General features: G+C 40.6%; 1 protein-coding gene and 1 long non-coding RNA gene across 2 annotated transcripts in view; one reads left to right on the forward strand and one right to left on the reverse strand.

The window, feature by feature from the left end:
• Positions 1-20736, reverse strand: part of LOC146991365 (von Willebrand factor A domain-containing protein 7-like) — a 138613-nt gene extending 117877 nt beyond the window's left edge. The window contains exon 1 of the mRNA XM_085763931.1: positions 20704-20736. The gene's annotated coding sequence lies outside the window, so the exon portion shown is untranslated. The remainder of the gene's footprint in view (positions 1-20703) is intronic.
• On the forward strand, positions 3380-5060 carry LOC146991369 (uncharacterized). The gene is made up of 3 exons (XR_015036942.1): positions 3380-4122; positions 4488-4706; positions 4932-5060. It is a non-coding gene; the product is annotated as an uncharacterized LOC146991369 (long non-coding RNA).
• Positions 20737-22764: the final 2028 nt, after the last annotated feature.

A 22764-nucleotide genomic window follows, 5' to 3' on the forward strand; every position in this document is an offset into this window, starting at 1 on the left:
TTTTTGAACTGTCATTTTCTGCTGCACTTCGTAGTTTGGCCTTGGTGTCTCGCACTCTCTCTGTGTTTCCGCAGATCCACCGGAGCTCCATCTCTCTGCACCAGCCGCCGCCTGCATCGCCCCCCTCCCACCCCTTCCCCTGCTGTTAGACCGGCCTCCCCTCCCTTCCCATGGACCAGTCTACCACCCAGTCCTCCCATCGAGCTGGCCAGCCCCCCCCCCCCCTCAGTTGCCTTCATCAACTCCTGCTAACATTTCCATATTTCGCACATTCTGTGACAAACTGTAAACTGTTTTCTTGTCTGTAACAACATCTATTGCACGTCTGTCCGTCCTGGGTGAGGGATCCCTCCTCTGTTGCTCACCCTGAGGTTTCTCCGATTTTTCCCTGTTAAAAGGGTTTCCATGGAGTTTTTCCTCAGTCGATGTGAGGGTCTAAGGACAGAGGATGTTGTTACGATGCCATGTAAAGCCCTTTGAGACAAACTGTTTGTAAAAACGGGCTATACAAATAAAATTGCCTTGCCTTGCCTTGCCTAAAGGGCTCTAGTTTTGTTGACCAGGCACAGTCTAGGCGCACACCTGCGCTGCAGACCAGGCGCAAGCAAGTGTGTCCAGGCACACTTTGCAAGTTTCGTACACGGTGCAGGTACTCCTCCCGTCCCTCTTACCGGCGCAAGTGGGAGGGGAGAAGGCGTGAGTGGGTTTAACAGAGCCGACTCAGATTTTCACCAATCAAATGAGCTCCTCTCCTCACCTTTAAATGCACGGTCCGGGAGGTCCAAGCTCACATTGGCCGAATATATGGTAACACGAACATACCTCCACCGACTGAGAGGAGGTTACTAATATCATTAATCAGGTTTGCTCTGATACACTAGAACTGCTGCCCAGTGTGAAAAACCAAACACACAAAAAAAACCTTTTTTCAACTGTAAGACACTCACATTTAGTAACCTATATTTAAACTCTGTGGGCTCTACTTTCGTAAACTGGCGCAGGCGCAGCGGATAAGGCCTGCGCTCCGCGTTCGCTTCGCCAACGAGGCGTGTCCAGGAGCAGTTTGCAATTTTCCTTCGAAACGCAGCGGGGCGCATCCCGCCTACTTCCCTCCCACCGGCGCAAATGGCATAGAGGGAGGAGAGAAGGCGTGGAGTGGGTTTGACACAGCCGAGTCAGATCTTCACCAATCAAATGAGCTCCTCTCCTCGCCTTTAAATCCGACGTTTGATTTCACCGTGGAAGAGGGAGGCAAGACCTCACAGGCAGGTTTCCGCAGGCACATTTAAATGGAATTAATAATCACAATAACCCCTATTTGAATCAGCACATACAGATTACAGCATACACATTCAGCACATCTATATCGATTCTCCCGTCACACTGATGACAGATCAAAGGCTGCACAGATGAAAGATGAGGATGGATTACTGCTGTGTTGACACTACACACTGTGCCGTTGCGATTATCTGCTATATTTATGTATTTACTTTAATTTATTGAAGCTGCATCGTCACGCGACCATAACAAATAAAACTGAAAACAAATAAACTATCATCTCTCACAGCAAGTGAGACGGGAGGAAACTGATGTTCTGGTCCGGTCCAAGCTCGCAGTGTCCGGTCGCGTGAACAGACCTCACGGGCTGATGATGCAAAAGTAGTCTGGGAGGGAGGAGGTTATGATGTTATCCAGGTTTGCTCTGACATATTGAGAGCTGTTGCCCAGTAAAAAAAAACAAAAAACAAAACACACACACCCCTTTTCCATTAATAAAGACACTCATATTTAGTAACCTATATTTAAACCCGTGTGCACAGATCACAACATAAACAAACAGCTGTGCGTAAAGGAGGCATCACGGAGCGTCTCTCTTTTTCTTTTTTCTTTAGAATTTACCTGAGATGGGGATGTGAATATCTGCTCACTATGATGCCGAGGCTGATTGTGGTTTGCTGTGAGAGATGATAGTTTATTTGTTTTCAGTTTTATTTGTTATGGTCGCGTGACGATGCGGCGATGGCCCCTAATAAATCAATAAGTAAATAAATAAATAAATAGCTGATCATCTGCAACGGCACAGTGTGTAGTGTCAACACCTGCTCTTGGGACATCCACGGCTGCTTTTTTGTCCCATGCAGTCCCTCCCTGGTTTCATCTGTGTTAATTCAGTCAGGCTGAGTTTCCATTACGCAAGCCTTTGATCTGTCATCAGTGTGACGGGACAATCTATACAGATATAGGTGTATGTGCTGATTCAGATACAATAAATAGGGGTTATTGTGACGATTATTATTATTATTATTATTATTATTATTATTATTAATTGCATTTAAATGTGCCTGGAATTGTGGAAACCTGCCTGTGAGGTCCTGGTGACGTGGGCGCACTGCGCGCTGGGCAGTCAAAATACCAGTCCGCTGGCTGCGCTGCGCCTTGCGCTGAGATTAGACCAGGTTGGAGCTGGCGAGCTTTCCGCGCACTCTCCGCGCGGTCTATCTGCAACAAATTGTCACTGCGCCACGGTGAATCTGTCGACACCTCCCCCTGCTGCGCGACCACTCCCATCTCGGCGCACAGCAGTCTGCCAATTTACCGAATCCGCTGCGCACCTTGTTGCACTGGAGGAAAATGTACGGTGGCCGTGAAGTGCAAAACACAACGGCAAATCAGACAACAACGGCAAAAGAGAAAACACAACACAAAGAGAGAAAACACTACGGCAAAAGCAAAAACACAACGGCAAAAGAGAAAACACAACCCCAAAAGAGAAAACACAACCCCAAAAGAGAAAACACAACCCCAAAAGAGAAAACACAACACAAAAAGAGAAAACACAACACAGAAAGAGAAAACACAACACAAAAAGAGAAAACACAACACAAAAAGAGAAAACACAACCCCAAAAGAGAAAACACAACACAAAAAGAGAAAACACAACACAGAAAGAGAAAACACAACACAAAAAGAGAAAACACAACACAAAAAGAGAAAACACAACGGCAAAAGAGAAAACAACACAAAAAGAGAAAACACAACGGCAAAAGAGAAAACACAACACAAAAAGAGAAAACACAACACAAAAAGAGAAAACACAACGGCAAAAGAGAAAACACAACACAAAAAGAGAAAACACAACACAAAAAGAGAAAACACAACGGCAAAAGAGAAAACACAACACAAAAAGAGAAAACACAACACAAAAAGAGAAAACACAACACAGAAAGAGAAAACACAACACAGAAAGAGAAAACACAACAACATTAACCAAACCGGAAAAGGTAGGAACCCTCGGGCGACATGAATAGTCTCTGATTGGACAAAAGAACTGGTCCGTGCTTTGAACCGGAAAAGACGGGGTTTGTTTCCATTTTTCGAAAACATGAGCGCCACAGACGAGGAGGTACACGCTGCTATCAAGCAATACTTTGATGCCGGACATGAGTATGAAGTGATACTGGACATGCTGTCAACTTATCACAACGTAAACATGAGTCTGCGTACGCTGAAGACGCGTTTAAAAGAAGCGGGGCTGTACAGAAGACGGAACTATTCCCCACTCCCTGAGGTGAGGCGTGCCATTCTAACAGAGCTGGAAGGACCAGGGAGACTCTTTGGTTATCGGACTATGTGGCAGGTTCTTCAGCAAAAGCACAGGCTTCGTGTTAAACGTGATGTCGTGATGAGGCTACTGAAGCATCTGAATCCACGAGGGACGGCGATGAGAACACGCAGGAGGTTTACGAGGCGCACGTATCACTCCATGGGTCCAAACTATATTTGGCACGTAGATGGCTATGATAAGCTTAAACCATTTGGCCTGGCTCTCTCTGGGTGTATCGATGGCTTCTCGAGGAAGATAATGTGGCTCGTTTGTGGACCAACAAACAACAATCCATCCGTCATCGCTCACAATTACATTAATTGTGCGAAGAGTATTGGTGTGGTTCCAATGAGACTGAGAACGGACCTCGGGACAGAAAATGGTACCATGGCAGCCATACAGTGTACCCTCCGTCACGCACATATGGACCACTATGCCGGCTCGTCTAGCCACAGTTACGGCTCATCCACATCGAATCAGCGCATCGAGTCATGGTGGTCTTTTTTCAGAAGAGGGAGGTTGGTAAATCTGTGTTGTTTGATGGATGAAAAGTACAGTGGAAGCTGTATAGTGATCACCTTTGTCTTTATTCTACTGATCAGTGTTTATTATTAAAATCTCCGTATTTGTCACTGTGATAGTGTTCTTGTTTAACTCAGGCCACTTCAACACTAAGCGAGAGCCAAATAACATAGGAAGCCATATCTTTCCCAAAGTTATTGAATCATTACTGTTGTAATAATCATGATATACATTATGATTTCTCTGCGCTTTTGTTAAGATGTATCCACATTTAAAAAGTGCTATTTGTATGTAAGTCTCTTTGAGCACTTGTAAAATCATTGTAAATAACTTATTATTATTTATTATAATGCATCCACAGGTCTCAGTTTTGGATGGACTTGTTTGGAGACCTAAGAGACTCTGGACTCTTCAATGGAACCCACGAACACCAGTGCTTACTGAGATTTTGCTTCAGTAATGTTCTGCAGCAAGACCTGGATGAATGTGTGGACCTATGGAACAAGCACCGGATTCGACCAAGCAGACATGCATCATGTCCAGGAGGGATTCCGAATGAACTGTATCTCTTGCCACACAGGTAGTAATTATCATATACATTACAAAAAAAATGTAAGGTGTTGTGGTATAGCCTAAACTGGAATATATTTGGACAATTGTATGTGTTGGTATAATCCATTGTTGAATTTAGAAGCTATCTGTTTCTAACATTGTTTATAAATATCTGTATATAAACAAACAAACAAATCTAACAATGACCACTTCAAACCTTGTCCTTTATATCATTTCTCATCTAATTTTGCAGATTTGGTTCAAGGGACTGTGGATTTGCTGTTGAAGACAGGGAACTGGATGTGTTTCCTGAGGCAAGGCAAGTGATTGATTTAAGCGGTGATCCAGACATCGAGGAATACCTACAGCAGGCAGTGCAACAACACGGACTACAACAGCCACAAGACTGGAAGACAGCCTCAGAACTGTACATCACTCTGAAGGAAATAGCTGGGCTATAGATATGGACTATTGGAACCCCTGTTTCTACCTTTCTTAGGTATCCCACATTAACATGGACGTATTAAGACAATATTTTCCTTATTTAGTGTTTTGCTTTAATGCATCTTAATGCTTATCAGTACATGACTGGTGGACTATAAATGCCTGAGTTTTGAAAAATACTTCCCATTCGTAAATGTGATCCAAAATTTACAAATTGCTTCAAGAGATAAATTATAGGAAAATATCCAAAAAAGTGGTTCTTTTGAATTTTCAGATTTGGCAACTTTAATTGTGGAAGTGAAATGGAGACATATTACACTTACAGTTGTATTTATTTTCTGATTCAATGTTCAAGTAAACAACAATTTACAAAAAGCATTTGTTCTGATTTTACATTGTTTTTTGAAATATATGTAGAGCTGTAAAAAAACAGGAAACAGCAATACCGTAACAATAAACAAAAATCAGGACACCGCTCTGAGAAGTAGATATGCAAGTAGCCAACTGCACTGATTTGAACATTGTACAGATGCACTCTCACTGGTGAACTATTACTTACACGTCCCAAATGGCCTTTTAACAACAGGCAGTGCAGTAACGTATGTAAACAAGCAGACATGGCCTTGTAAGGCATTATTCTGACCAGAGAGTTGAGAAAAATAAAAGACAAAAAATAAATAAAACAGAGCTTAAATCAAGCCACAGCTCAAACCACTTTTAATAAAAGTGATTATGCATGAATGTCCCTTTGGCAACTAAAAACACCCAAAGCCTGGCGCATTTTGGATGCCGAACTCCATATTCTTCTTAAAGACACTGTAGGAGTCGAGTAGTGGGAGCTTGAGTGTGTTCGAACATGTGGATGCCATTGGAAGCGGTGAATCATTTAAAAACTCTATACTTGGACGAGGTGTTATTCCCGCTGGTGGCAGTGCTGACAAGCCAGTGGCAAACATCAGCACATCTGGGAGGGACACAACCCTCCCGTCATCTAAAAAGAGAAAGTCAACAAAGTAGTAGTGCATTGTTTGACACTGCATTACCTTAAAACATAAAGTGTCTCATTAGCTTTATATTTCTATAAAGAAACTAAAACTTATAAATATGACTGCACTATACAATTCATATACTGTACAGTCGTGGAAGACGACCACTCGAAAATGATGACTTTCTCTGGTTTTACTATTTATAGGTTGGTGTTTGAGTGAAATTAACATTTCTGTTTTATTCTATTAACTACTGACAACATTTCTCCCAAAAATTAAATGAAAATTATGTCATTTGGGGCATTTATTGGCAGAAAATGACAACTAGTGTAATGGTAAATTTGAATCTTTCCATGTTTCAATCACTTGAGATGTCCCCACACCATGCTTTTCCACAAAGGTATCAGACCTCCTTTTGTTTGCTAACCATTTGTGTATTTTAATGTGTAATGAGACCTTGAATGATGCAAAGAAAACATGTTCATATTCATCGCTAAACAACACAACATGAATATTTTAAATTAGGTGTTTATACATCAGTTTTAGTGGGATGATTTCAATGTTTAATCCCAGCAGTGGATTTTATAATCTTCCTCTAAAACCAGATATGTTTCAGGCGATCACCTAACAGTGTCTCATTAAGTAGAATGACTTTCTGTTTGTGTTGGTATTTAAAAAAAAAAACTAGAATGAAATGAGTACCATACATGTAGAGGTGCTTTTAAAGAAACATTTGTAAAAGTGGTCTCTTAATGTTTTCTGCGACTGTATATCTAACAAAACAGCCATGACAAACCTTCACATTCCAGTAGAAAATCAGCCCAAAATCCGATAACTTTGGTCTCTTTCTGCCACCTGTTGCTTCCCTTTGTGCTGAAGCCTGGGCTGAACAGACGTTCTATTTCAGCAGCAGTCAGTGCCTGGGCAGAATAGCACAGGAGAGGGGCCAGCACACCAGGATGCTTCTGGGCTGAAGCCAAAAACTCCAGACTAGCCAGTCCGTCTTTGAATCTATTAAGGACAATTATTGTGCAAGACATAGGTGTGATTTATCAGGTCTGACAGAAAACAATACTACCAAACATATAGCAACAATGTGTGCTAAATAGTTACAGATAAGAGTTGTTGAGAATTGTTTAAATTGGCTCAAACAGACAACATTTCATAGTGTACAGAAATTAGTTGTGATGTCAAAAAAGTTGAGATCATCATGATTTAGACTTCTCCCCTAAAAATCTTGCTTTCACATTGTAAGAAACAGAAGTGTGCTAAACAAAGCACAAACATTTATTTGAGCACGAAGCACACAAAGGAAAAATTGACAGATAAGCCGGATGGTATTTGAGGGTCAAATGGAGCATAACCGGTGATGGTAATTAGTACTGAACCTTTATGGTTTCAAACAGCCGATTGGTTTCACTACTACTAGCTGGTTACTCTAAGTAATTATGTATAATGAATAGAAACAAACCAGGGGAGCTCAAATATGTTTCGTCGTTGTCAGACTGTACTTCATGATTTACACAATTACATGTACTTTGTGGATCATAAAGGTGATGGAACCTAAAATTAGCTAGTATCGTTCAATACATTAAAAGGTTTTGTCCAGCAGTTCCCTGAATAGGATAAAAAGAGGACATAGCAGCTGAAGATGGTACTTTTACAATCTAATTCAGTAAGGATGCTTCTCAATCATGCTATTTTGGCACTGTCTCACAATGTGTCAGTGGCTGCAGTGATATGCAATTTGTAGTACTGACTGAATGCTGGATCAGTTAAAAACTAAAAGATTACATTTGTGGATGATTGCTGGGGGGAAAAAAGGGATTTAAATATTACCGTTGAATGGCAATGTGGTTGCGGTCTATAATGTACCATTTGAGGTACTCCTCCACGAGTGTACGCTTCTCACAAGCTTTGACAGGTCGGAAGCATCCAGCTGTCTGGAACATTGTGCTGTTTTGCAAAATTATATTTTGCAAATCCTCCTCCGATTCTGCTTCCTGGACCTATTTAAAAAGACATTTATTATAAGTAAAAAGGCCAAACCCAAAACATCCATGCTTGTTTACACTTCTGCTTGATGAATACAAATCTAGCATAAAAAAAGATGCAATGACTTTTACATCTCGTTGAAATAAGTGGAAATCTGTCCCTTTAAATAAGTACAATTAACCATCTCTTGAGTCTAGTCTTACTTTCAGTTAATGAAATAATTTTCAGGTGCCCTCTAAATTCCTTCCTTGAGTCACAATCATTGTCTACCTGGTGTAGAGCTCTCCCTATATCTTCATCTTTTACATCTTCCACAGTGGCGCTGAAACTTGGCTTCCCTATTATGTGGTTGACAAGGTCCTTCGAGAGGAAATGTGGTGCTGGTCCCCCGTGTACGACGGACACAGCAATCATCTTGCCTGCAAGATAGTACTCATCTTCCCTGACAGCTGTTATAGAGAGTACATAATTATCATTTATATCAGTGGAAGATAATACAAAAATAAAGAAAATTATCTAAAACTTCTCATTGGAATATAACGACAAAAAACCCACCTGAGGGATTGTACACAAGATAGCGTTTTTCTGGAGGTCCATCGAAGATGGGACGATTTCTCAGGTGATTCATAAGAAGTGTGAGGAATTCTCGCCTCGGCCCACCTGTGTCCAACCCTTCTTCAAAAGACCCTGCATCATCTGTGAACTTCACAAAGATGTCACTTTTTTCGGAGTATGAGCTGCGCCGAAAGCCTCTTACAGCTCCATCCCATATCAGATCTCGAGATATTGAATCTGCTGACTTTCTTGTGGTCAATTGCAAGTGCCAAATTTGCAATTATTTCAGAGGCCTGCACAGTTGTGGGTCTAGAAAAAAAAGCGAGAAACTTGTTTTAGACACTAAAAATAGATTCAAAGCACAGTAGCTACAAAAATCTGTCATTCCATATTATATATTCCATACTATATCCTGACATGTAATTGACACGAGAGACACTGATAAGTCAATCTGTAAAAGAATGAGCAAGTTCTTTATTCTTATAAGCTTAATTAAAAGTGACTCTCTTCAAACACACATCTCAACAACTGGACCTGATTCAAGTAGTTACAGGCAGAGAATGTCAGATAGGTTTTCGTTTTAGTGAGTCCTCACATTTATATAACTCTATTTTGGACAGAGTAGAGAGCTCGTTAATTTTCTACTTGTGCCTATATGACTCACTCAGATTTCTCTGAGGGCATGTCCTTTTTTTCCTCTTTAACGAGAACTTCATCTTCATCATCGTCAATGACGATAGGCGCAAAGAGGTTGGCGTACTTCCTGCAAAAGAAAGACATTATGTGTACACAATGTAATTATAGACACACATAAATGCATATCCAATCAAATCAAACCAATCAAATTGTTGACGAGCTCTTCCAGCTTAAACTCAATATCTAACCTTTGTCAGGAGAGAAATGTGTTAACCCCTCAATAATGTTTTGTCTACCAATCTATATAATTACACAAAACACACCTGTAACAGGAGCTCTCGACATCAGGACATCTGGAGGTACTTGCATAACTATGCTCCTCATCCGAGTGTATAGTCTGAAAGTTAAGAAATGTAGAAAAAGGATATTCAACAAAATGACAACATAATTATGTAACAAACTGTATGGATTACTGTACTTAAAGGGGATAGTTCAACATTTTTGGCAAACCTGTCTATTGCAATAATAATGAGTAGGTATATTACCAATGCCTGTTGTTTTGAGAGTCCTGAAGCACAGGTGCGAGCTGCTCGGTGAATTCAATGGAGTTGGACAGTATAGGTCGCTCTAAACTGATCAAATACACAATCCTATAATTCCAAAATGCTCTAATGGACAGGGTGTGTTCACAAAGCACTGTGCATCACTGCCTCCGGGCTCTCAAAACAAAAGGCATTGATATTTACAGGGAATGTACCTCCTTATATGACTAATGATGATTAATGCAATAAGCAAAATTGCCCAAATATTCAACTATCCCTTTAAGGAGGTGAGATAATAAAGAACAGGAGATGATTTTCAGTGGACACACTTTCACATTTCCCTGTTTACTTTTATTCTTGCTGTTAAATGTGGTACAATTGCCAATTGAAAAAACTGCATGATGCAAATATATGGCATGATAAAGTATTGAGTTAACTTTTCTTAGTCAGGCACATTCACAAAAGGTTTGTAGTTAACAGTCCATCTGAAGTGGCTTCATATTCCCCCTGAAGCAAAGCTTAAAGACCATATAATAGTTGTCTATGTTAACATTTTGCTATTGTTTTGTTTCATACCTAAAGCAATGGAACAGTGAGGAAGATAGAGACAATATGTGACTAATACTCCATTACCTGATGTACTTCAGTAGAAGTAGAGATTGACAACCCCCCATCACCATTCCTGAGGGCAAAAAACATAAATCATAGTGTACTCCAAAATATATATCATATATATCTCACACACACACACACACACACACACACACACACACACACACACACACACACACACAACTTACACCTTGTCAGGCTCTTTTTGTACAGGACTGCTTTTGTGGGGAGGTTCAAATGGCTGTAGTAAGGACATAATTTATTTCAATTAAAGTATTTGTTTAGTACTGGTAGACCGGTGTCAAAAACGCACACAGGTTGAAGGCAGGTTAATCACAAAAATGATCACTCAAATATGTTTTAAATTACACTCACCAGTGTATCAGCTAGATCAAATGATGTTGATGTCGTTTTGATCACGATCTCTGGGTCGGAGTCTGTGTCTGGCAATTCTACAACTGAAAAACATGAAAATAAGCTCACCTCAATTAAGCTTTCCCAACGTTCTCTTATGTAAACTCTGTTTTTGGTCCTCAAGAAAAAAATAAAGATTATAATAACTGCTTTACCTTCCTCGAAGTCTTTTTTGTGGCAGAGATAAATTACTATCCTCTGATAACACTTCCCAACTTCTTATTTATACGTTTTCAAAGAAAAAGGTGTTTGTGTCCCAGGGACATTAATGACCTCTGAGCCGTCGGGAAAAAGGAGGAGGAAAGGCCCTTTATCCTTCAATTCTTTATTGAAGTCCCCCATTTTCTTAACTGCCTCGTCAAGGAGATCTGGGGCATTGATGTCGGGATTTGTGGTGAGGGAAATAGTTTTCCCACGCCTTGGTTTCAGAACACCACCCTTCCCAATGGTCATCAAACCAATATTTATCTGCAAAACAAATAAATAAAAGTGGACTGTAAGTGGGTAATGTTTAAAGATCAATGTTTACTTAAAATGATCAATAATGCTATGTTACATGTCGCACTTCAATACAAAATTTACAATTATTAACTTAATAAAAATATCACTCAAAACAGAGTGACCCACCGTTTATGTTGAAGTAGCCTTTATTGTCTTTATACAATAAACTGTACAACTGAATTATGAGGTTAGAATGGAGGATTAGTCCTGAGCCGCTGCAGATCATTTTTAAGTGCCCATCATGCATGTCAAAAGACCAGTAAACAGCAGATTACTTTTCAATACAGGTAATTGCTATAATGGTTTGCATGTCATGGTTACATATTCATCATAATAAGAAACTAGCAAATATGTACAAAAGTGAAAACAGGACAGTGTCATTGTCTGAGTAATATGGTCGTGGCACAAAAGCACATTAGTATTATGCAAAAATATACTGGTCACCATAAAAATGACCCTATCATCTTTTAGAGGACTGAGATGATGGAAGAATGTCAACAGCTAGTTAAGAGTTGTTGATTCTCACTCTGAGCTACAACCAACTTACCTGTACTTTGCAGGTCTTATTCTTTGCCTTTTTCCCACATGTAAAGTTGGCCCTCTCTTCTGCTTTCCTTTTGCGATACTCGAGAAAGCTCCCAAGAGTAGGGTTCTGTGATTCTACATGGTAACAAAGGAAAATTATGTAACATTACAGACAAATAACCTACAGAAGTAGTCTGATGCTTTACAGCATACAAGAAACTCTGAAAGCAGAAGCTACCATGGTGATCTAGCCGGGTTACACGTTATAACTATACTACTACAAAGTAGCCTAACAAACATGTTTACTTACTTGAAGGTCGCGCGTGCGCATCCCCAGACTCGCCACCGTCTTGCAGCTTTTTACCGCATTCGCTGCAGAAGTTCGGTTTGTTTTTATGCTCTTTCCCACAAGTTGGGCAATACATAGCGGCCTGTCGACAGCGGCTGTGCTACTAGTCCATGCATGTGCTAGTCCCGTCTGGCGCGCTGGCGGTGTTGTCTTTCCGGTTCAAAGCACGGACCAGTTCTTTTGTCCAATCAGAGACTATTCATGTCGCCCGAGGGTTCCTACCTTTTCCGGTTTGGTTAATGTTGTTGTGTTTTCTCTTTCTGTGTTGTGTTTTCTCTTTCTGTGTTGTGTTTTCTCTTTTTGTGTTGTGTTTTCTCTTTTGCCGTTGTGTTTTCTCTTTTTGTGTTGTGTTTTCTCTTTTGCCGTTGTGTTTTCTCTTTTTGTGTTGTGTTTTCTCTTTTTGTGTTGTGTTTTCTCTTTTTGTGTTGTTTTCTCTTTTGCCGTTGTGTTTTCTCTTTTTGTGTTGTGTTTTCTCTTTTTGTGTTGTGTTTTCTCTTTCTGTGTTGTGTTTTCTCTTTTTGTGTTGCGTTTTCTCTTTTTGTGTTGTTTTCTCTTATGCCGTTGTGTTTTCTCTTTTTGTGTTGTGTTTTCTCTTTTAGGGTTGTGTTTTCTCTTTTGGGGTTGTGTTTTCTCTTTTGGGGTTGTGTTTTCTCTTTTGGGGTTGTGTTTTTTCTTTTGCCGTTGTGTTTTTTCTTTTGCCGTAGTGTTTTCTCTCTTTGTGTTGTGTTTTCTCTTTTGCCGTTGTTGTCTGATTTGCCGTTGTGTTTTGCACTTCACGGCCACCGTAAAAATGCCACTGCGCCAGCTGCGCCAGGGCTCGCCTTGCTGCTGTAGTGTATTATTCACCTGAACTTTTAGCTTTAACATCATGTATTATGTTTATTCTTTGTATGTGTGCCTTTTTTTGAGAATTGAAGGAAAGTGTGAATTGGTGCTCTGCTTCATGGATATGTTTTGCTTAGAAGTAAACAAATCGAAGGTAGATGTTATAAGAGAGAAAGACGCACATACATTTATAGATATAAAGATGTTGCATTAGGTGTTTAGTTAACAGTAATAGATTAGATAGTGAGTGGCTCTTGTGAAATGTACCCTAGGAGAATATCTTTCCTGTTGTTCACATTTTTCCTGTGAGAGCCTTGCTTAAGTTTATGTTAGACTTGTCCGGAGTATGAATGCAAGGTCGTAAAACTCTATAGGCTAGATCCTGTCTCATGTCCATAGACGCAAGACATGAACTGTGTATGTTAAACACTTACAGGAATTGTTCATGTTATGCAATGTTGAACACTTAATGCCTATTATGGTAAGCTATATCCTTATGTTGGGAGAAGGTGGAGTTTTGGAGTTAGAAAGTATATATGATCATGGTGTTGAGCCATTGGGAGGAAGATCTCACTTTGGCACCAGGGATGCTTCAGGATTTGGCATTTTTTGTACACTGTTCTTCTACTTGTTAATAAACTTCTTTTTAAATACAAATGAAGACGTGTCGGCGGTGATCCCTTCTTTTCATCAACACATCAATATACCACACTGCGCCCCCCTGAGTTGCGCCAGGAAAATAGGGCCCTGTGTCTCCACGATGGGTAGTATGAGCACGGTACACCTGCTTTGCGCTTTGCTTGCGTCTGGACTGCTAAACTAGAGCGCTTTATCTCTGATTGTATTTACTTTACTGAGGAAGTAATTGTTCAAGTAATTTGCCTTATCAGAATATTTGGTGATAAATGCTCCATTGATTCTGTGATGGTGTATGACCCATTTTACTTCTACCCATAACCTCATTATGTATCCTCCATAGTATTTTACTGTCTCTATTACACTCCTCAAATTTGGATTAATACTCGTTTTCTTTTGTCCAGTCAACTTTATTATATTGTTAATGATCTGTCAGTTTGCCAATATGTCATACTACCAGACCATATAGGGCTTTGGTTGATCTTATCTTAGAACTGGGGCATGCTTATCACACACAGAAGAAAATAAATTAATAAAGGAGTCCAGTGCAGAGTCTGCAAGTGTATTCTCTAGTACAGGGGTCTTCAACGTTTTCCAGGCCAAGGACCCCCAAACTGATGGAGAGATGGAGCGGGGACCCCCTACTTATATTGTATAAAATTGTGTTTTATATTTAACGAGTCCTGTATTGCCAGGAAATGATAATACATACGTAGTCTATGAAAAAAAGTGGAAAAGTCAGGGGGCAGGGGCCCACTTTAGTATTCTTTCAGGGGGCCCAGAATTCCTAGCAACGGCCCTGGTGCCATATGCCAAAAGTGCCATATTCTCGACTATAAATCACGCTTTTTTTTTAGGAGTTTAGTCAAAGGGACTTATATAAAAAATATATGCCATGCCATGATCACAACAGGTCACAACTATGCTTGTGGTAACTGAATGCTGCTACTGCACCAATGAAAGAATTACTAAACCATAAAAAGACAGAGAAAACAAAGCAGTGTTTCCCCTACTGTTTTTTTCTCTGGCTTTTTATGCATTTATTTTGAAAGGGCAGCTGGAGAGAGACGGGGGCACGGAGAGAAAGTGAGAGGGGGGATTGACACGCAGCAATGGGACAGTCGGAGGGTCGCTGCAGCGGCCGTGCTCCACCAAGACTCGTGACTCACCTCCAACCGTCAGCGCCGCGGTCATCGGAGCTGATTCTGGGAACATTTACACCGGTCCCGCCGTGTCATGTCTCGGTTCCACGGAGCGTTTCAGTGACAGCCTGACGCTGCTTCATTGTCGCTGCGCTATGAGCAGACGTGGCGGCGCGCGTTAATGTCACCGTCATATGAGTGTGTGCTGTGAATTAACGAGTGTGTATGGAGAATGAAAACTAAAGTCCCATCGTTGTGTAGCTGACGGTTCAGGGGCCAAGTGTCACACAACACCACTGACAGCGGTGTGTGTGTGTGTGTGTGCGCGCGCCTTCCATCGGGCTGATTTTAGAGGGGGGTGGGGGGGAGTGAGCGAGAGAGAGTGAGAGAGAGACGGTGCACCGTGTTTGTATCAGATACAATACAAAGTCTCGCCTGACACCTATATTATAGGAAAACCAAGGACTTGTATGTAAAAATCCGATGTTCAGCAGCAGGGAACGCCCCTATGGATCTTTTTTTCATAACTTCCATATCTTTTGTCATATTTCTTTTCCCTCAACCAAAACTTTCGCGACCCCCCTGCAGTACCTCCGCGGACCCCCTAGGGGTCGCGGACCCCCTGTTGAAGACATCTGCTCTAGTACAATGTCCCACTTCGGATTTTCAAGAACAGAACAAAAGTCATTCTGGAAGAAATTTTCATACAATCTCCATACTTATGTATATGAATTGCCTTAAAACCTGTTTGAGGAATTTTAGTTTTCATGGCAATGGCAATAATACTGTGGCGACAAGCCCCTCGCCTCAGCCTTGTCAGGGCTCAGCTCTGTGGTAGTCCACTCGCCTGGTGTTGTTTGGACAATTTTAAACACTCTCGTAACCGTTTTACCGTTTACCCACAGCCCTGAGAACGCGACAGCTCCAGAAATCAGGGTTAAACAAATTATGTTAAATTATGCTTGTAGTTCCTTTTTTCAAGGGGAATCCTGTATAATGTGATGGTGATGAAATGTTTTTGAATAAAACATTATAAAGGAAAATCCGATGCAAACACTGATGACAGGATAGAAGTACACAGTGCTTTTTTTCAAAGGGAACACATGCTAGAAACTGTGAGGACAACCACTGCTGGAAACTGAGGGCTTGTACCCTGCAATATCTGGCCACCAGAGAGCAGTATAGCACTGACTGCATACGACTACGTGGTAGGGTTGTGCTTTTCAGGCTGTAATCTAGGACCTCTCTGAGTGATTGGATTTGGCCATATCTGATATCCAATTTGAATGACTATCTCATCACCGACACTGCAATAGTCTGGTTTTATCTCACTCAATCGGACAAACACACACGCACACACACCAAGGCTCAGGTGTAATGTAGGTCACAGCAATGTGAGATTACCATGGAGGTATAGTTGTAATTTGGAGAGAATATTAGAGAGTGAAGATCCAGACACTGCAGGATTAAACAGGTCTGACAGTTCCACTTTTCCTCTCAACCATTCAGTCCCAATACATTATCTTTGTCTCTCCTTTCCGTTGCAGTTCATTTCTATGCCAATGGGAGAATCTAAAGAAAATATTTTTAATAACTTGTACAGTGCTAGCATAGTAGGGTCAGAAGAAGCATCTCAGACAAGGCCCACAAATCTCTTCAAGAAAACTAAATAGACTTAAGGTTGCAAGATGTAAATCAAAAAACCTCCTCAAAAATAGAGGACTAGGATGTTGTAACATGGGAACAGCGAGAATACTGGCAACACCAGAACATATCTAGAGGAAGATGAGAGAAAAGGAAAAAATGAAAGAGAGTATGCGGGGGGAGGGGGGATAGGTATTGCTTTAACAGGGTTTTATGAAATGCAACAGTACTTATAGCTGACAGATGTTAGCTAGAGAATTAAAGTTGAGTCGCACGTCAGTGATTTTCTTTTTACCATCATGTACTCACTTGTGCATGCACACATACAAAGAATATACATTTGGCTGAGGATTTAAAGTTTCCAATGTTTCCAAAATTTCTCAGAGAACACCAAAGATACAGTATAGAGAAGTTTGTCTTTTGTTATTTCATACCCAAATTATTTCTACCATCAACCTCTGGAGGGGCTGGAGGGCCAGAAACGCTGTACCAAACACATGGGAAGTTTGGCTTTGGCTTGGGACAGCTGCCTTGAATGATTAATTAAGCAGTTACATTTTGTTTTTATAATTGGATGATTCCTAGGTTGATAGAACTAGGCATCCAACAAAGATGTCAGCCAGATGCCAAAAATAATAAAGTTAGGATTGCAGGAGGGAAGAGAACCGGGGACGGCTCTCCATTCCGACACACCTCCACTCCGACACCCCGCTGTTCCGAAATACCAACACTTTGAAATACCGCTGTTCCGAAAAAGGATCAATGCACATTGCGCACTGCACAGCCTCCGGTTCCTTTCTGATTACGTCCATCTGTCCGTTCGGAGTGGGGGGGTTTTCCCCAATAGCCTTTTCGGAATAGCGGGGTCTTTAGAAAAAATAGAAAACCCCGCTATTACGATGAATGGAAGTCTATTTTCGGAAAGGCAGGGTTTCGAAAAGGCAGGGTGTAACCCAGCATTCCATGTCAATCTGTCATCTATAATCACACCTAATGAAGTTCAGACACATTTTCAATCTCTACTCTATGGACAGTGAAATATTTATCTCCTTTCCTCATTTGGCAGAAACCATAAACTTAGTATTGCAAATAGTCAAGGATAACTACATAAAGAACACTAAAAACATATCACATCCAGCCCAAATCACACACAAAGAAATACATTCACGTAAGACACAATTAAAACTATGTTAAAAGAAAATGAGTGCCAGGAGAATGAATTATGATTAATGTAGAGGATGGTTGTTGTCATCTAGTATTTTGTCTCCGACCACCTAGTTTAACTTTTTGCTTTGTCTTGCTTCTGACACTGCTCAAACCAGGATACAATATTAAAAGTGAGTATACTTTCAATCAGTGATTGGTATACTCTTTTTAAAGGACATTGGCCAACATCAAATTGCCTTTGTGTGCAAATAAGTCTATGTGCAGGTTAAAAAGGCGAGATAATAAAATGTTTACATTGACAGTGTTAAAGGGACAATGAGGAGTTTTGGAAAAGCGAAGCGTTTTCACACTACATTTATGAGCCTCCGCACGTAGAATTCTTCGACCGGCGCAAGACGGACTCATGTTTTCATTCATCAAGAATTAAAGTCAGAGGTTCAAAGAGGTTTGGTTACCGTCGTAGTCCCGTCCATAAACGGCAATACGGCGGCGTTATTCTCATGAGCGCTCGCAAAACCGAAAGTAAGGAAACGCTGGTCAGCTCGCCCAGCATTTCCACCACCAATAATAATAACAAAATAACGATAGAGACAAAACGATATATTTATCGAAAATGGAGCCATTAACAAGTGTGGGTAACGTAGATTCATCCACATTAACGTGAGACTTTTTTATAACCAAATAGAAACTCCTTGTTGTCCCTTTAAAAAAGATCTAAAAAATTGATAAATAAAATGTGTGCACAGGTTTTTGGCTTATCCACCCTTATCCATCCTCCACCCCCCTATAAGTCCTGCATGCAAACTGGAGTGGATCTGGATCTATAGATGTTGCAGAAGTGAAGTGTTAGATGGTTACATACAGTATACTGTAATACTCCATACACTTACTGAGAATAGAGGTGAGGGCAATGTGACAGAAATCCTGCCTATATTTTTGGCTCTGGTTTTCATAGGAAATGGGGATTCTTGTTGTTTTCCAGATTGTTGCGACAGAGTTGGTGTCCATGAGCAGCTGGAATAGTTGGGTATATATTCCCTAGTCTTTAAGAATCCTCCTCTTAATCCATCAGGTCCTTTAGCTTTGTGTGGTTTCACCACCCACCACCTCTAAGGTTGTTATTTGGAATGACTTGTTCCATTGTTACCTTATTTATTGTTGTTGATTAGAATGACTGAAAGTATTGAATCAATTTTCAAAGTTGACAGGGTCATTGCCTTGGATATTTTATTTGGCCTACATGCATTCCTAACATTTCCACAAGAGAAGCTCTCATAAATTGTAAGAATGCTCTTTTTTTTATTTTTTCATCAGGGCTTGTTTTAGTTTTTTTGTGATCCATGGGTGGGTCTTTGGAAACACTCTCCATTGTTTCCCCTACATTGACTGTAAGCAGATGTAACTGCAGATGTAACTGCAGCAGCTCTAAGGACTTCCTTCCCCATCATTAGCATCACTGCTAGTGTTCTTGCCACTTTGACACTGTTAAATTTAGGATGTCTGGGGGTTGACATTAAAGCAGAAGTAAGTGATATATTTGTGTTAATATAAGTCTTAAATAGTTATATCTTCCGACAGCAATCACTTACATAGAGTGTTTGGACCGAAACACGGGTCTGTCAGTCACTCTGCTCTGCTCTGAGCCGAGGAGAAAACATTTATCGTATCCTACAGTTTTTATCCAATGAGGAGAGAGAACGGCATGCAGGGCTGTGTGTGCAGCCAAGGGACGCCGTGAATGTGGCGACGTAGGGACGAGGACTGTTATGGTGCGTTCAAGGAAACTCGTAGACTAGTGTTTTTCCGTCCTGTGAAGTTGTATCAGTTTGATCTGGTAGGAGTTCACGGGTCGGAAGTTACGAGTGGCCGTTATAGTGACTTTCACAGGTAAAACAGGTCGGAAAAACACGAGTGGGTTGCCCGGAACGCTACAAAGTCGTAAGTTGTGACTTGAAGCTGTAATTTACGATTTCAAAAGCCTGCCTCGAACGCAGCATTAGCGAAAACGACCGGATCGCTTACTTCTGCTTTAACAAGATGTCCACCTACATTTCTTATGCACACACACACAAACACGCATGCGCACTCACACCAATCAATGGTGTGGAAAACCCTGCTCTCACAGTGTTTGTTAGGATAACAGATGCCGTGCAAGACTGCAAATATGAAGAGAGTGAGTCAGTGAGGAGGTCCTCATTACAGCTTTCAAAGAAGAGAAATCCCAGTCTAAATTCTAAGATGTATTTGGCTGTAGGTGGATTCAATTATGATCAGAACAACCCAGTGGTGGTTGACATCTAGCAACATAGGCATCAGGTATATTCCCAAAACATTTATCTAATATTCTGTTTGGCCTGGTTGGACAGGACACATATTGTTCAGCAGAGGTGATGCGTCACAGTTATCAAAGTCACTCAATAAGAAACTAGAAAAAGTTGTTTAAAATGAGAAAAGCAACAGATTGAAGAGAAATCAAGGAATCTTGCTTTAAAAGCAGTGCAGTTGACAAAAGTATAAAATGCAAAGTCACAATGATGGCAGGGTCAACATTCTGCTATATGCCCCAAGGTGCTTTGCTGTACACAACCATTATTCTCTCTTCACTTGTCTTTATAATAATATCAGTCAATAGGCCATTACTACAGTATTTTTGGTACTTTATGAACATTTTTAGCTGTATTTTAATATAATTAACTCTTTTGAAGACTCTGTAAAACTTTTTAGTAAATGTGCAATGGAGTATTTTAAAACTGTTGTATTGGAACTTTTACTTGAGTGCTGAAATAGGCTCTGATAAAGTTTTTGATCATCTATCACTGTGTTAGTTTGTTGAATTAGCTATGAATCCCGGCTTCCTTGTTCTGCGGCTGTGACCAAAGTACACATCTTATAGGTTGATGTTGTGATTTTTTTATATTTAGTTATTTACACAATTTTACATTGAATTCAAGGAAAGAGGAAATATAATCTACATATTAAACTCTACAAAATGCACTAAAATAAACTATAACTGGTTGCAACTTGTTGTTGTTAATGTCAGTATTGGACTTACCCCAGGGTTTCCAGAGACAGATGCTTTGGCTCCAACCGAAGAAGAAATCCTGCTAAATAAGATGTTGTTTTCTGTTGGATGGGGATGGTTTCAGGAGCTGACACGCCTCTAACTACGCAGTTCTTTTATTTGATACAAACAACCTGAGGGCAAACGACTCTTCATCAGTATCATATTTGTTAGTGTTCATTAGATTACATTCCTGCTTTATTACAGCACATTCACCAATTCTGTGAATTTGCTGCTCTGACTGCTGATTTTAATGGGAAATAGGAGTGAGTAATTGATTGCCCTGACCTTCGCACTAACACAGAACTATATAAGAAGAGGTGCACGTACTGTTTGCTCTGTGGATATGGGTACATATGAGTCCCTGTATTGTCTGTTCTTACAAAAGTTGTATTAATAGAATATCTAAACTAGACCACATAATGCTCTAGCACCAGTGTGTTTTATTGCTCATGAACTCCGTCTTTCATTCGAAGTGGAGGAATATATTATTTCTTCCACTTTAAGGATCTTGGAGTAGACAAGTAATTGTCCATACAGTACATAGCTATATAGTTTTTGTGTCAGTTTATTGTAATTGAGTGATGTAATTTGATGCCTGTAGTTGGAAGTACAATTTATTATTTTTATTTCAATGGCAGTCTGCAGTGAACTCGACTGTGAGAGATGTTTAGTGGGAGTAGAAATTCCAGCACTGACAGTGGTTTCCTCTTTTCCTGTGAGAAAACACCACAGGAATGAAGCTGAGTACTCAAGTCATTGCTGTGTCCGGGAATGTGTCGCACTCTGCTGGGATGGGGACTTGGTGGCTGCTCATCGTTTTATCATGCACCAGAACACAACACAGTGTACAGACAGTAGCCGCAGACAGTTCCGGCCACATCAGTTAGGCGTTTTGTCCTGACAAAAGTCAATTTCTGTAATTCAGTCACACACAATAAATTTTGAAATATGCCACCACAAAGCTATAATTGTAACGTGGGCAAGATTTGATAAGATCACTGCTGTATATTTGGTTGAAGATGAGAAACATGTACATGTTTGCTTCACCTTGCATGAGGAAGCAGAATGTCTTTGTTGACTGATTCATGGGCACAAATAGCTGGTTTAACTGTGCTGATCTCATTGTGAGCATTGTGATTGATTTTAGGGTGACCTTTGCTCAATTTGTGTCTTGATTTTTCCTGTTTGAATTTATGTTGGGTATTGCAGTGTTTAGGCACATGAGTCAGCATGCAATAGATACATTTTATACTGAATATGCTGAACTTCCATGAGACAAAAAGTGCCATGTCCATGGGTCAAAGTGTCAAGTCCGTGTGCAGTGTTGTGTGTGTTTTTACTGCCTTGTTTGATTGTTCATTGCAACATCCGTTGGTCCTATTGAAGGCCTAGGCCAGTGGGTCCCAAATTTCTGGCGAGAAAGTGAAAGTATAGAATACAGTTGTTTAAGATTGGGTGTGTTATTTTTAATCATAATTTCAAAGAGAATAGTAATTGGTTTTTAAAAAATAGCAGTAATTTTTATCAATTACTAGACATTTCAGGCGACCCCATTTGAATTCCAGGCGACCCAACATGGGGTCCCGACCCCAAGGTTGAAAAATACTGGCCTAGGCTAATTTCGAAACCGCATACTACCGTACTGCCTACTACATACTGCGTTAGTATATACTGCATACTGAATGTGGGATTCAGTATGCTACTTCAGCAGACCAACACCGCAGTATGCATTTCGTGGCAACTGGCAGCGGTAGCTGTAAAAGAGGCGAAAAGCTGTTTTATTTCCCGCTTTAGCGCTGTTGTTATGTAACTTTATTAAGTTTGATTTTTTTTCATGCAAGAAAGTAACTGTTTAGATTCCAAATATATGACCAGTTTATCCAAATGACGGCTGTTTAGAAGTTTGCTCTCATGTTTTTCGGAGAAGTGAAGCTCCGCGACGACCGCAACATCACAGCGGCAGCAGACCTGGCCGGCCGGCCAACCTTAGTCGTCATCCCGTGGGGAGAGAGAACGATCGCTAATTAACTTACCTGCAGGTTTTTAGAG

This window comes from Trachurus japonicus, chromosome 1 (genome assembly GCF_045865225.1).
Source record: "Trachurus japonicus isolate A0001 chromosome 1, Traja_1.0".
Classification (NCBI taxonomy): Eukaryota; Metazoa; Chordata; class Actinopteri; order Carangiformes; family Carangidae; genus Trachurus; species Trachurus japonicus.